General features: G+C 37.8%; 1 protein-coding gene and 1 pseudogene across 4 annotated transcripts in view; both read left to right on the top strand.

Moving 5' to 3' along the window:
* Positions 1-12,520, top strand: part of LOC136262153 (synaptonemal complex protein 1-like) — a 391,211-nt gene that overhangs the window by 191,504 nt on the left and 187,187 nt on the right. The window lies entirely within an intron of this gene.
* On the top strand, positions 3,224-4,031 carry LOC136259713 (zinc finger BED domain-containing protein 4-like; annotated as a pseudogene).

Raw genomic sequence — 12,520 nt, 5'->3', positions numbered from 1 at the left:
CAGAAAGCAATGTACATCCAACACTTACGGAAATGTTTCAGGTCAAGAATCCATAGCCTTGGAATTCTACATGATGGAAGACCTTGAATTATGTGGTATGTTTCTTTATAGCTAAGGATATGCAGTATTTGCAACCACAGATACTATACTTACAAAGGATTGGCAATGCGCGATTAAAACAATAGTGACGTTGTATCCAATCCTCGTTATCGTCCGTCCCCAAACAGACCCGCCCTTTTTTCATTGCTAGACACACTATGTTCTTTTCCGGCAAACCATTAGTACGGTAGTGCTGTCTGTATCGATGTTTAACCTACTTCAGTCAGGCGTAGCATTACTAAGGTTAGTAATTCGTAACAGAAATTAGCTAACTATTAAGTACAGTTTCGTACAGCACAAACGGAACTTCTCGGCTAGTGGTGTATTCTCACTTGTGAAGTTTTAAAGACAAAGTGATAACGTTTTATCGAAAACACTTTATTTACCAGTATTAGTGACCACACATGAAATACAATGCTATATTTTTTATGGTTGAAACAACTTCATACACTAAGCTAAATAGCTGTTTCGTTGTGCTGGGTTGTGGAGTTTTTTCATGATTCTAAGTGAAGTGATGGTGTTTTACTGTGCAGTATAAGAGAGCTTAATGTTACGGGAATGCAACGCTAATACGCATTAGTTTAAATTTTACTTTGGCATTACAGGTATTAATGGGATATAGGAAGGTGCGTATTGGAATGTGCGTATTGGAAGGAGCTGCAAGAACAGAGAAAGAAAACAACCAAGTCATAGACCACCAGGACGCCCAAGCAAGAAGAGGGAAAATGTGTGTACTGGTGAATGTGCATCAATAAACAAGGGCTGTTTCTGAGGTCTCCAGAAACTAGTCAAGCAAGTCAGGGATATACCCTAATAGAGCAATCACTCTAATAGAACAGTCACCAAATATCAGTATACCACAACAATACAACATACAGATGTATTGTTGGCATTTTGGAAAACTGTTGCAATTGCTCTCAAGTTCAGCTACAGAGACACACACGCAGTACTTAAAACATATAGTAGAAATTGAAACTTCAGGTTTCCAGAATTTGGAATCTATTACAAAGCTGGACACATTTTTAAATTTTTATATCTTAGTCATAGTAAATAAATAGTTTTTCACATGGTATATAGCAACACTTATATAGCATTGTTCTGGATTTTGGTGAAAATATCGAGATATATAATAAAGCAGTCAGGCAATATAAACTATAGATTATAGTCTAATATAACAGTCACCTAACTGTAGTTCAAAATTCTTGCATGTGCCCTTGGGGCATGCCTCAAGACCTCCTTATATTGGCATGCTTCATTTGCTAGTGTGCACTGTTAAAACTGATGTGCTATGGTAGCACCTAAAAATGCTGTGGTGTAGCATCTAGAAGTGCAAAACTTTAACTGCTCCAGTCAAACAATAGCACCTATAGAGATGCTACTATAGTGCTTCGTTTAAACTGTACACTATAATTAAAGTATACTTTCCTTTCTACATAATTTTATATTATAGTTTTAAAATCTATTCTACAGAGCATACACTATACTCTAATTATCTAAATTTACATAAGACATAGTACAACTTCGGTGGCAAATATATATATATATATATACATATTTAAAAGCTATTTGTTGATGTTTAGATTATTGAGATAGCATGGTAACATGCACTTTGTGCATTATGATGATGTTTAGCTGCAAACATGCAAACAATTAAATGTACATGCTTGCATGCAGTTGACGTAATACACTTGAGCACAAGTATACAGATTTGTATTAGAGCTGTACCGATAATCGGATCGGCCATTATATTGGTTGTCGATATGGGAAAATATAGCCATATCGGTAATCAGTATGGCAAAAATAATAACCGATGTACTCACTGATTTTTCTCTATTTAATTTGCATTAATTGATTGATGGCCACGTTGTAGAAAGTTATGACTTCAGCTCTGTGTAACTCGCCAGTTTCACCGGTACTGTTGTTAAATGATTCACAGTCGCCACCATCATGTGATGAATCACCTCCGTCGTCACCAAATTCATGCTATGATTCTCCTTCCGTGTCGAACGATTCTCTTTTCATGAATACTTCAACTTCATCTTCAACTGCTTCAGTAACTCCACATTCACATAGTAAAAGAACCTTGAGAAAGCTCCAACCAGCATGGCGCTCACCTGTATGGAAATTTTTCTCCGTTGCGGAAGACACCAAGTTTGCTGAGTGCAACAAGTGTAAAGATCTTGTTGTTCGTGGTGGAGACAACACGAAGAGCTTCAACACTAGTAATTTGGTACAACACCTAAAGTCTAAGCATTCTGGAGAGTATGGCAAGTTTTTAAAATTGAAACAAGAGAAGGAGACGGAAAGAGCAGACATAAAAAAGAAAATGTCTCAGAGAAAATCCATGTCTGGATTACACCAGCTAACACTCCAAAGAAAAGATGATCAGTCACCATGGGATATAAATGATTTTAGAGCTCGTGCAATTCATAAAAAACTGGGAGAAATGATAGCGATAGATAGTCAACCAATATACATTGTTGAGGATCCAGGGTTTATTAGTTTTGTCAAAAGCCTTGAGCCTCGGTACAAGATTCCAAGCAGGAAATATTTCACTGAGAAAGTATTTCCTAAGATAATCAATGGGGTTAAAGTTGAGGTAGACAAAATTTTGCATAGTCCAAATGTTAAACATTACAGCTTTAGCACAGATATTTGGAGCACCAATACTGCTCACAGGTGTCTACTAAGTATGACAGCTCACTGGATGTCTGATGGTTTTGAAAGGATTTCAGCTGTATTACATGTTACTTTACTGGAGGAATCACACACTGGAAATTACATATGTGAAAAATTTTGTCAGATGCTTTTGACCTGGGGGATTAACAAAGAAAATGTACATATTGTACTCCGTGACAATGCATCTAACATGGGGAGAGCAATGAGAGATGCAAATTTGTGTGGTTATGGCTGTTTCGCACATAGTTTGCAATTGGTCGTAAATGATGGGGTGTTGTCTCAACGTGTTGTGTCTGATTTATTGGCTGTCTGTAGAAGCATAGTAGGACACTTCAGGAGGTCTACTGTAGCTTATGATAAGTTAAAGAAAATCCAGCAGCAACTTGACATTCCAGAACATAATCTCAAACAAGACGAGCCAACAAGATGGAACTCTTCCCTCTACATGCTACAATCTGTAGTTGAGCAAAAAATGTCACTTGCTGCTTATAGATCAGATGGTTCTATCCCTGTTCTTACATCAACCCAGTTAGATATAGCCAACAAGGTTATAGATATATCACCAGTAGAAGAAATTACCCGAACCATTTCAGAAGACAAGGCATGTATATCTGTCATTATCCCTATGGTTAGGGTATTAAGAAAGACACTTGAACAATCTGGCGAAGACAGAGGTGTACATTCCATGAAGTCTGCAATGCTAGAGTCATTACAGAAGAGGTTTTATGACATTGAAGAGACTGGTATTATCCACTATGTTAGATCCTCGATATAAAGACAGATTTTTTAGATCAACAAATTCTCGTAAAAGTGCTAAGGACCTACTTGAAGATGTTTACAAATTCCAAACATGTGAAAGTGATGTGCAAGAGCCAGCTCCAAAAAGAGCTGCTACTGATAATGAAAGCAAGATATGGGGTTGTCTAAATGACATACTCACAGAGTCAAATGCTTCAGTAGATACAAGTGCACTTACTGAAATTGATAAATATCTTTTTGAACCATTGATTGATTTAAAGAAGGGAGATCCATACAAGTGGTGGAAACTTAACAATGTGCGTTATCCTGTACTTTCTCAATTAGCCAGAAGATATCTCAGTGCTCCACCCACAAGTGTCCCCTCAGAACGATTGTTTTCAGGAGCAGGTGCCATTTATAATGACAAACGAAGCTGCCTAAAGCCAGAGTTTGTGGAAGATTTGCTGTTGATAAAGTACAACTTTCCCACTGTTGGTAACTGTTATCAGGTTTAGCAAACTTTAAACACAACTGACTTGTTATGTATTTGTATTAATCACTTACTTGTACTTGACTATTTGGTTTTAAGTGATGACATTTCACATGTTTAAGAGTATTGTCAACATTGTCGAGTTACTTATAATTAATGAAATAAATCTTTGATACTTTTCTCAATATCGGATCAGCCATTACATATTGGCTTTCTGAAAAACACACACATCGGTTATCGGGAATGCTTTAAACCACACATCGGTACAGCTCTAATTTGTATCGGTATAGCTACATATCATATCAATTTGTTTATAGAAACCAATCTCATCACATTCCTTGACCATAGATGAAAGACCATTATCTTCAGTCCCATTGCCAGCACCTGTACCTACAACACTGCTACAAACATCATCTCCGCAATCTCCTTCCCCTTCACTGATACCCATACCACTACAATCTTCACCAATATCTGTGTCTACAACCCCACCATCATCACCACAATCTCCAACACCATCACCAATATCTGGGTCTGCAACTTCACCATTATCACCCCAACCTCTAACCCCATTGCCAATATCAGTGCCAACAACTCCACTGCAACCAATATGTACTCAAGTCCAATCAGCAGCATCTGAGTTACTGTCAACTACTCTGCCAGTCATGCCTTTAACTTTTATCTCAACAATGATGAACACAAAATTGCCATCACAGGCTTGGAATGTGCAAAAGTCAGAAGAGAATTTACAGCTGTTTATTTATAAAACACACCAGAATCCATCATCAAGCAGCCATCCTTTAACCATTTCACATTCTGTGACCATATGTAGCACCAGATTTTTCTTGCAAAGTAGCTGTGCATGGGCATGAAATTCATAGTGATGATCTTTGCATTCCACCAAAGATAACCGAAACCAGTTTACAAATATTCCTTGAAAAACTTGAAATGCTTCACATTTGTCCAGACCATCCTGACAAACAATTTGTTGAAATGGTGAAGAGCAGGAAGGGATAGCTATTTAATTCATCAGGACAAGTAGGTGCATACTTAGAGAGTGGATATCAAATAACTGATACCAATGAAACATTTACGGAAACTGTCAGGACATCTGCATGCTTGGTTCTGACAGATAAGAAGAACAGGTGTGACCACTGAACATCATACAGAGATACAATACAATCCATTTATCATAAATGGTCAAAGCAATGTGATGAACCCTTGGCTATCAACACCAGCAGTCACTTTAGTGAACGGTGGCTTAACATCACACGAAAGAAAAGCATCCCAAGTGAAGTCCAGATTGAGAAAAACAAAAGAAATGTCATTATATAGAGCAGAAGATCCAAGAATCAATTGAAAAGAACCAAATTGAAGTTGATGAGCTACTAAACAATAGTTTGCATGAAGTGATGAAAGAGTACTCTTATGAAATAAGTCGAAGATACGAGGAAAATAGTTTCCACCATCTTTTCTGGAGCCAGCAATTAGAAAACTTGAAGAAGAACCCTAAACAGCGTCGATGGCATCCAATGCTTATTAGATGGTGTTTACATCTTAAAATGTTGTCAACAACGGCATATAATGCCATGAGAAGACTGTTGGTGTTGCCATGTGGTCGGACATTGAGAGATTACACTCATTATATACAAGCAGGTTATGGGGTGCAAGCAGAAGTGACCAAACAATTGATGGAAACAGCTAAATTAGAGAGTTTAGAATAGCACCAGAAGTATGTTGCTGTGATGTTTGACGAAATGAGGATAAAAGATGATTTGGTATACAACAAACATGAAGCTAGAATAGAAGGCTTTATTGATCTGGGCAAAAGTAACAATACTTTGGCATCATTTCAGCAGTCCTTCAATGAACCATCCTCAGGGAAGCCTTCCTTAACTATTGCAAAGCATATGCTAGTGTTTATGGTTAGGGATTTGTTCATAAACGTAGAATTTCCATATGCACAATATCCTACTTCTGACCTAACAGCTGATAGTCTGTTTCCATTGGTATGGGAAGTCATACGTCATCTGGAGGGAGCTGGTTTTAAGGTGATTTCTTTGACAGCAGACAAAGGATCTTATAATCCAAAGTTTTATCGTCTACATCACAAGGTCAATTTCACTCATCAAGGTGTAATATACAAAGTTCCCAACCCTTACACCAGTAAAAATCGTGGTATTTTTTTCATTTCTGATGTTCCCCATCTGATAAAAACTGTAAGAAATGCAATGTCAAATTCTTTTGAGCACAATAATGCTAGAGCGCTGTGGGTGAGTTAAGTTTATTCAGATCATTCAATTATATATAATCATTTATTTTTCTTCACAGATAAATGGACAGTACATAAGTTGGCAACATGTGAAGCAATTGTATGGTAAAGAAACCATTCACTTAGTGCCAAAGTTAACTCTTAGGCATATCAACTTAACTTCTTATTCTTGCATGAAAGTTGACTTAGCAGCACAGGTAACAACCATCTATATTATGTAGTTGTGATAATATTGTACTAAATTTGTACAGGTTTTAAGTAAAACAGTTGCAGATTCCTTAGAATACTGCAGTGATCCAGAAACCTTGGAAACTGAACGCTTCATCAGAACATTTGATAAGTTTTTTGACATGAACACGATGTTTAGAGGAGGCCATTCAAAAGCTGAAACCTATCTTGAAGGCATTTGAAAAACCAGATGATCCTCGTTTGGATGTAAGTCATGCAGTTTTATGATTGTCACACATTATTTGTTTACATAACAGTGGCTTGAAACTGAGTTTATGGGGTAGTTAGATGAATGGGAATTAAGTGTGAAAGGAAGGAAAGGGTTTACACCTGCACTGAAGAAGATGATGCAGCTTAGCATAGAATCACTTGAAGGATTACAAATTACAGGTGATGTAATTTCAACAACTGCATAATATACAATTAAATTTATTATATTTTCAGTTAAGGCATTTGTTGAAATGGCAAGGTTTCTACTAAAGTTGCCAGGTGTAAAGTATTTACTGTCAGAAAGATTTTGCCAAGACCCTCTAGAAGAGTTTTTTGGCCAACAACGAGCACAAGGGAGAAGAAATGACAATCCAACCGCATCAGAGTTTAAGAAAACAACAGTGTCTATTCGAATCCAAGCATCAACAGCTACAGATCCTCTTCGTGGAAACTGCCATGGCCAAAAAAGAGCAAAGGAAAAAATAATAATCGATGATACACCACTTCCGAAACGAAAGAGAACAAGATCAAAATAACACCCAAGCAATTCACCCACTATGATACTCATGTATAACAATATAATTATACTTATATATACAATACATAATACTGAGATTCCATTATGGACTCTTGATAATACTCAATGTTCATGGTAAAGTTCAATATAGCTATAGCGGCTATCTATATATAGTTCAGTATTAAATTTATTTCTTTTCTTTCTTTAACTCCTTTCTTAAGCTCTTTCTCTTCTTTGTTTCCATACTTAAAATGTGTTTGTAGTCTTCTATCCATTTCTTAGCATAACTGAATCTTTGAATGTCTAGCCAATATGTTACAATGACTGTGAGCAATTCTTTGCTGTTATCCTCATTCCGGATACAGTTAATATTGTCCCATATGCATTGAACTTTGGTGTTCTGACAAACAGAGCCAATCATGACCTCCTTCTTTCTAGTTGCTTCAGTAGGTGACATTGTGCAACTGGCCTTGATGTGCTCTGATAGTTGATGTTGTAGGACAATTTCGATTTCGCGAAAGAGCAGATAAGCATTGTCACTTACTTGATATAATCTTCCACGGTTGATTAGACTTTGTAGCATAGGCAAGAAATGATGATGTTTCAGTTTGCTGGTCATCTGCTTGTAATTTATCCAAACATTCTACAAATTCTGCTACCTTCTCTCCTTGCATCTTGAGGTACTTTGATCGAATCTTTATTCCAATATAACCACATGCATACCTGATTATGTTCTCTTCATCTTCATTAAGAGTCACTACTGTGACACACTCTTGCACACAAGGCTGCTGGAACATTTTCATTATGAGATCTTGAAAAATAGATTGACTAATTATTTCCATTGAGAGTGGCTCATTGGCAATATGTTCACAATATGCTTTGCTTAAAAATTCACTCCATATTCTTAGCAATTTTCTGGCTCTTATAGCAGCATATTCTATCCACATTTTCTCCTTTATCTTCAGCACAATTTCTGGCTTCGTAATAAGATGTAGTGGCTCCTTCAATGACATTAAAAAATCGTATGAAAACTTTCCACTACGGGTGTTAAGCGGACGTCCGAACAAATGAGAATTAGCTCGCTGTGATGTCGCTTTACGATACGAATTCTAGGGCTGTCTGTCAGCAATTCTGGTCTTTTGCTCAACGATACAATAGCATTAACAATGATGGACTGGCCAGTTTTTATCTTAGCTGACCTATGCAACCATGACGATACGCGCACGCATGTTACATAAGAGCTCGCGTGACTAACGAGAATTGTCGAACGGTTGTTATGCGCGTTACCAATCCTTTGTAAGTATATTATCTGTGGTGCAACCATATCGAACAGTAAATGATTTGGATTTTTGACATATACTGCATGCCTTTGACCAATTGTGCCACCCTCCAGACAGGAAGGTTCTGTCTACTTAATTCCTAAGCTGTATGATAGAAATGAGAGGAAGTATGTGAGTCCTGCACTAACAGATGGCAGTTACAATCTTCAGAGACATCTCCTAGAAGCTGTAGAGTTTCTGGAATCACAGACTGGAGTCAACATTTCTGAAGAATTGATAAATATCTTAGAAGACTGGTAATAGTCACAGGATAATTTGTCAGCTGTGACTAATTACAATTGCATTAACATTGTGCTTGCAATGGAGCAGAGTATCATGCTTTTTCACACATTGCAACTGGCAATTGAAGTTGTACTAAGCTACCTGAGGTTACCTGAAGTGAAGCTATCTGAATTGTCTCGTACACTAGCTAAATGTAGACGACTTATTGGACACTTTAATCGTTCAGCTAAGTCCAACTACTTGTTAAAACAAAACTGATTTACATCGCAAGCAGTTAGCTTTTATTCAAGATATCAGCACAAGATGGAACTCTTCCTACTATGTGGTGGAGAGAATTCTCTCTCAACAGCAATCACTCTGTGCAACTCTCTTGGAATTACACAAAAAAGATATGATGCCGTCGGATGCACACTGGAGATACTTGTAAACATTATGAAGCCACTGGTGGAGATTACAAAGAATATTGGTGCAGAAAAGTAGGTTGCCATTTCTGTAGTTCAACTGGTGATACACAAACTACTTGAAAGCCTACTCCAGGTGACACAAGATTGGAGAAAACTATGAAAGAAGCTATGCACAGTAACTTTTTCCACCGTTACACAGGGTCAGTGTTGATGCTACTTAACAAGACAGCTTTTCCTGAGTGCTCAATTTAAAGCTTTACCATTTCTTTCAGATGAAGAATGGCAAAATTTACTGTCATCTGTAAAGGCAGAAACTGTTAAGTTGGCATTGAGCATTACGGCAAACAGCACAGGTACTCCCATGGAATTCAAAGAAGATGAACCAGATAAGTTGCCGTTATCAAAGAGGTGTCATGTTTCCAAGGCTGAAAAGGGGCTGTTGCATTTTGTTGATGACATAGTGAAGGTGAGTCAGAGAAGGCTAGAGGAGATACACTGAGGAAGAGCCATCAGCTGAAAGACTACTAGAGTGGTGGAAGACAAACTGCACAAGGTATCCTTACCTTTCAAATCTTGCTAAGAAATACTTGGCTATTCCAGCAATGTCAGTTCCTGGCATTTAGTATTGTTGTAAACCAAAAGAGATCATGCCTACTGCCAGAAAAGATGAGTTTTTGGTAGAGCTGTAAGTTGCCAAGTGTGTTGGTATATGACTGTACTGTATGTATTTTTTATTTATTTTTTTAGTTTTACAACCACACCATATATGTACAAATATAGTTGATTACAAGACTGAAAATGATGATTGGTGATTAGAATAGGGTGGCTGATAGCTAAGTGTATACAAGTTGGTGTAGTAGTATCTTTGTAGTTGCTGTACTTGACTTTTATATGTACTTGGCAGTTTTTTTATTATCTTGTGTTAACTTTTTGGTTTGTACTTGAGTAACATCACCTTTCTATCTGAACTTGTTGTACGTTATTGGCTAATTTAGCTTTGTTTGTTAAATGCATGCACAATTAAACTGCTGAAATTCCACAGTCATGATTGATATCATCATTGTGATGTGTAAAGTTTTGGAATCATAATAGGTCAAAATTCTCACAATTGCTCTAAAAGTGGATGCCACGTCCTACGTCCTGTGGTATATAACTGATATACCACGCTTTGTGGCTACATTTACCATATTGGCATATATGGTGTAACTTCACACATTCTGCAAGATCCTCATCTAAACAGTAAACAAGTCTCTAATAACAAGCACCTAAATCAACCAACAATTATTCACTGAGCAAGTTTTGATGAACTCTTTGTCTCCTTCACTAACTCTTGTCTCCTTCACTAACTCCTGTCTCCTTCAATAATCACGAGTAAATGGGCGTGGCACCGCTATAGAGTCTAAAACGTCTGATCCATCAAGGATTTCAAGTCTCCTAATACTGACAAGCACCTAGAATCATTCACCTGAGCAAATAGGATTTTCGATGAACTCTTGTCTCCTCCACTAATCGTGAATAGATGGGCGTGGCACTGCTAAAGAATCTAAAACATCTGATCCATCAACTGGAAATTCCAATAATTGATGGATCAGAAGCTTCAATATTCTGTATGTTGCCCAGAGGTATTTGTATTGATAAATGAAATTTAACTTGTTAAACAAAGTTAACAGAAGGAGATAATTTGTATTTATTTCAGTGGTGTAGCAACACATTGCAGCTAGCCAGCATTAGATAGGTACGTAGCACACCTGCATCCCAATACTGGATGTAGTATGGAACAGTAGGTATTAATTGGAAAACACTACGAACGCATGCGCAGGAAAAATACCACATGTATGGGTCACTTCAAATGTGTAAGCAGGTGGAACAAAGTCAGTCTCATTGAGGATGCTGAAAGGACCAGTGATGTTGGGAAGTCGCGGGTGTACTGGAGAGTCCGGTTCGGAAGTTGTGCCACTACTGGCATTGTGGGTAGGAGCCGGAGTGGCAAGACACGTGGCCGGTGGGCGATGACATAATTCATTATTCAGACGGTGGATTAACCAATTATCTTAATGCCTGTCCAGTGAGTTCTTTCCATGCATTGCTGTGCACGACTTGTATGTATGCCAACAAACCAATGTGTTATTCGTCTCAGCTGTAAAAACCACAAAACCTCCGCGCGGAATGCCCCACGCGTTTAGGGATACTCAGTGTAGGCATGCAGAGCGTAGATTTATATTGTCTTGAGTTGTGTAGTAGGCATTAAATAAGGTAATCTTTGACAACAATTACCATAAACGATTTTGTTTACGCATGCATCGCCGAACCGGCTCGAGTGGGGGCGTGGCCAGATGCGAAAATCACGTCATTTAGTTTAGGTACAGGGTACTAAGCTGGATGTGCCTGTTGTGGTTAATACACAAATAATGATTGGGTTGGGTGAGCGAAGTTAATATATGTACAGTATCATAATGAATATAAACAATAGTCATTTGTATTAAGGTACAGACAATGGGGTTGGTATGTGCTGGCAAATGTTAATGCCTCTGGTGGAGTGTGGTTCGTGGTCTAATAATGGGAGGGTACTTCAGGTTTTCATTGTAATACCATTATAGTACTTCTTGTATAACAATGTAGCATATATTATGAAGTGTGGCTTGCTACAGTGTTATGTATTCAGCTATCTATGGGGGTATGACTTGAGCTGAGTTCGATATAAATGACATCATTCAGCAGACTCTAAAGATACTGTGAGTAATACAGTGGTACTCGACCTTAGGTGACCAAAGGGCCCATTGACAAGTTAACACACCTCAGTCTTGGGAACCCCCTGGGGTTTACATTGTGATGGTCCACCATGCACCTTTGTGGCACCCCGTGTGTGTCTTCATAGCATTAAATAGTGTGTGGCACAATGCTGTTCCAGTCTGGCACTGGCATGACCCTCCTTTTATTTTTTGTGTAGTACAGGCACCAGTGAGTTGGTTCACAGAATAAATAATTTTTTTTTAAATTATTAAAAAAGGGTTAGTAAAGAATATTAAGCAAGTGATGTGTGTTCCATGGGCCTCATTTTAATTCCTTTTGTCACAAAGCAGCCTACCCCTACTCCTCCGCTTCCACAACAAAAATATATATATATATTTATATATATATATATATATATATATAAATAAATACCCCTTCCCCCCCCCCCCTCCCTCCTTCCCTCCCTTCCTTCTCCACCTGGTTACATCGTATACATTCCACCGTTTAATTACAATTTTCTATATGTACAGTATCATAACAAACATAAACAATGGTGCAGGAAACAGGGTTGGTATGTGCATTTGTACCATATGT

This window comes from Dysidea avara, chromosome 7 (assembly GCF_963678975.1).
Source record: "Dysidea avara chromosome 7, odDysAvar1.4, whole genome shotgun sequence".
Classification (NCBI taxonomy): Eukaryota; Metazoa; Porifera; class Demospongiae; order Dictyoceratida; family Dysideidae; genus Dysidea; species Dysidea avara.
Note: the sequence above shows the minus strand (reverse complement) of the source record. Positions and strands in the feature narration are given on the sequence as shown.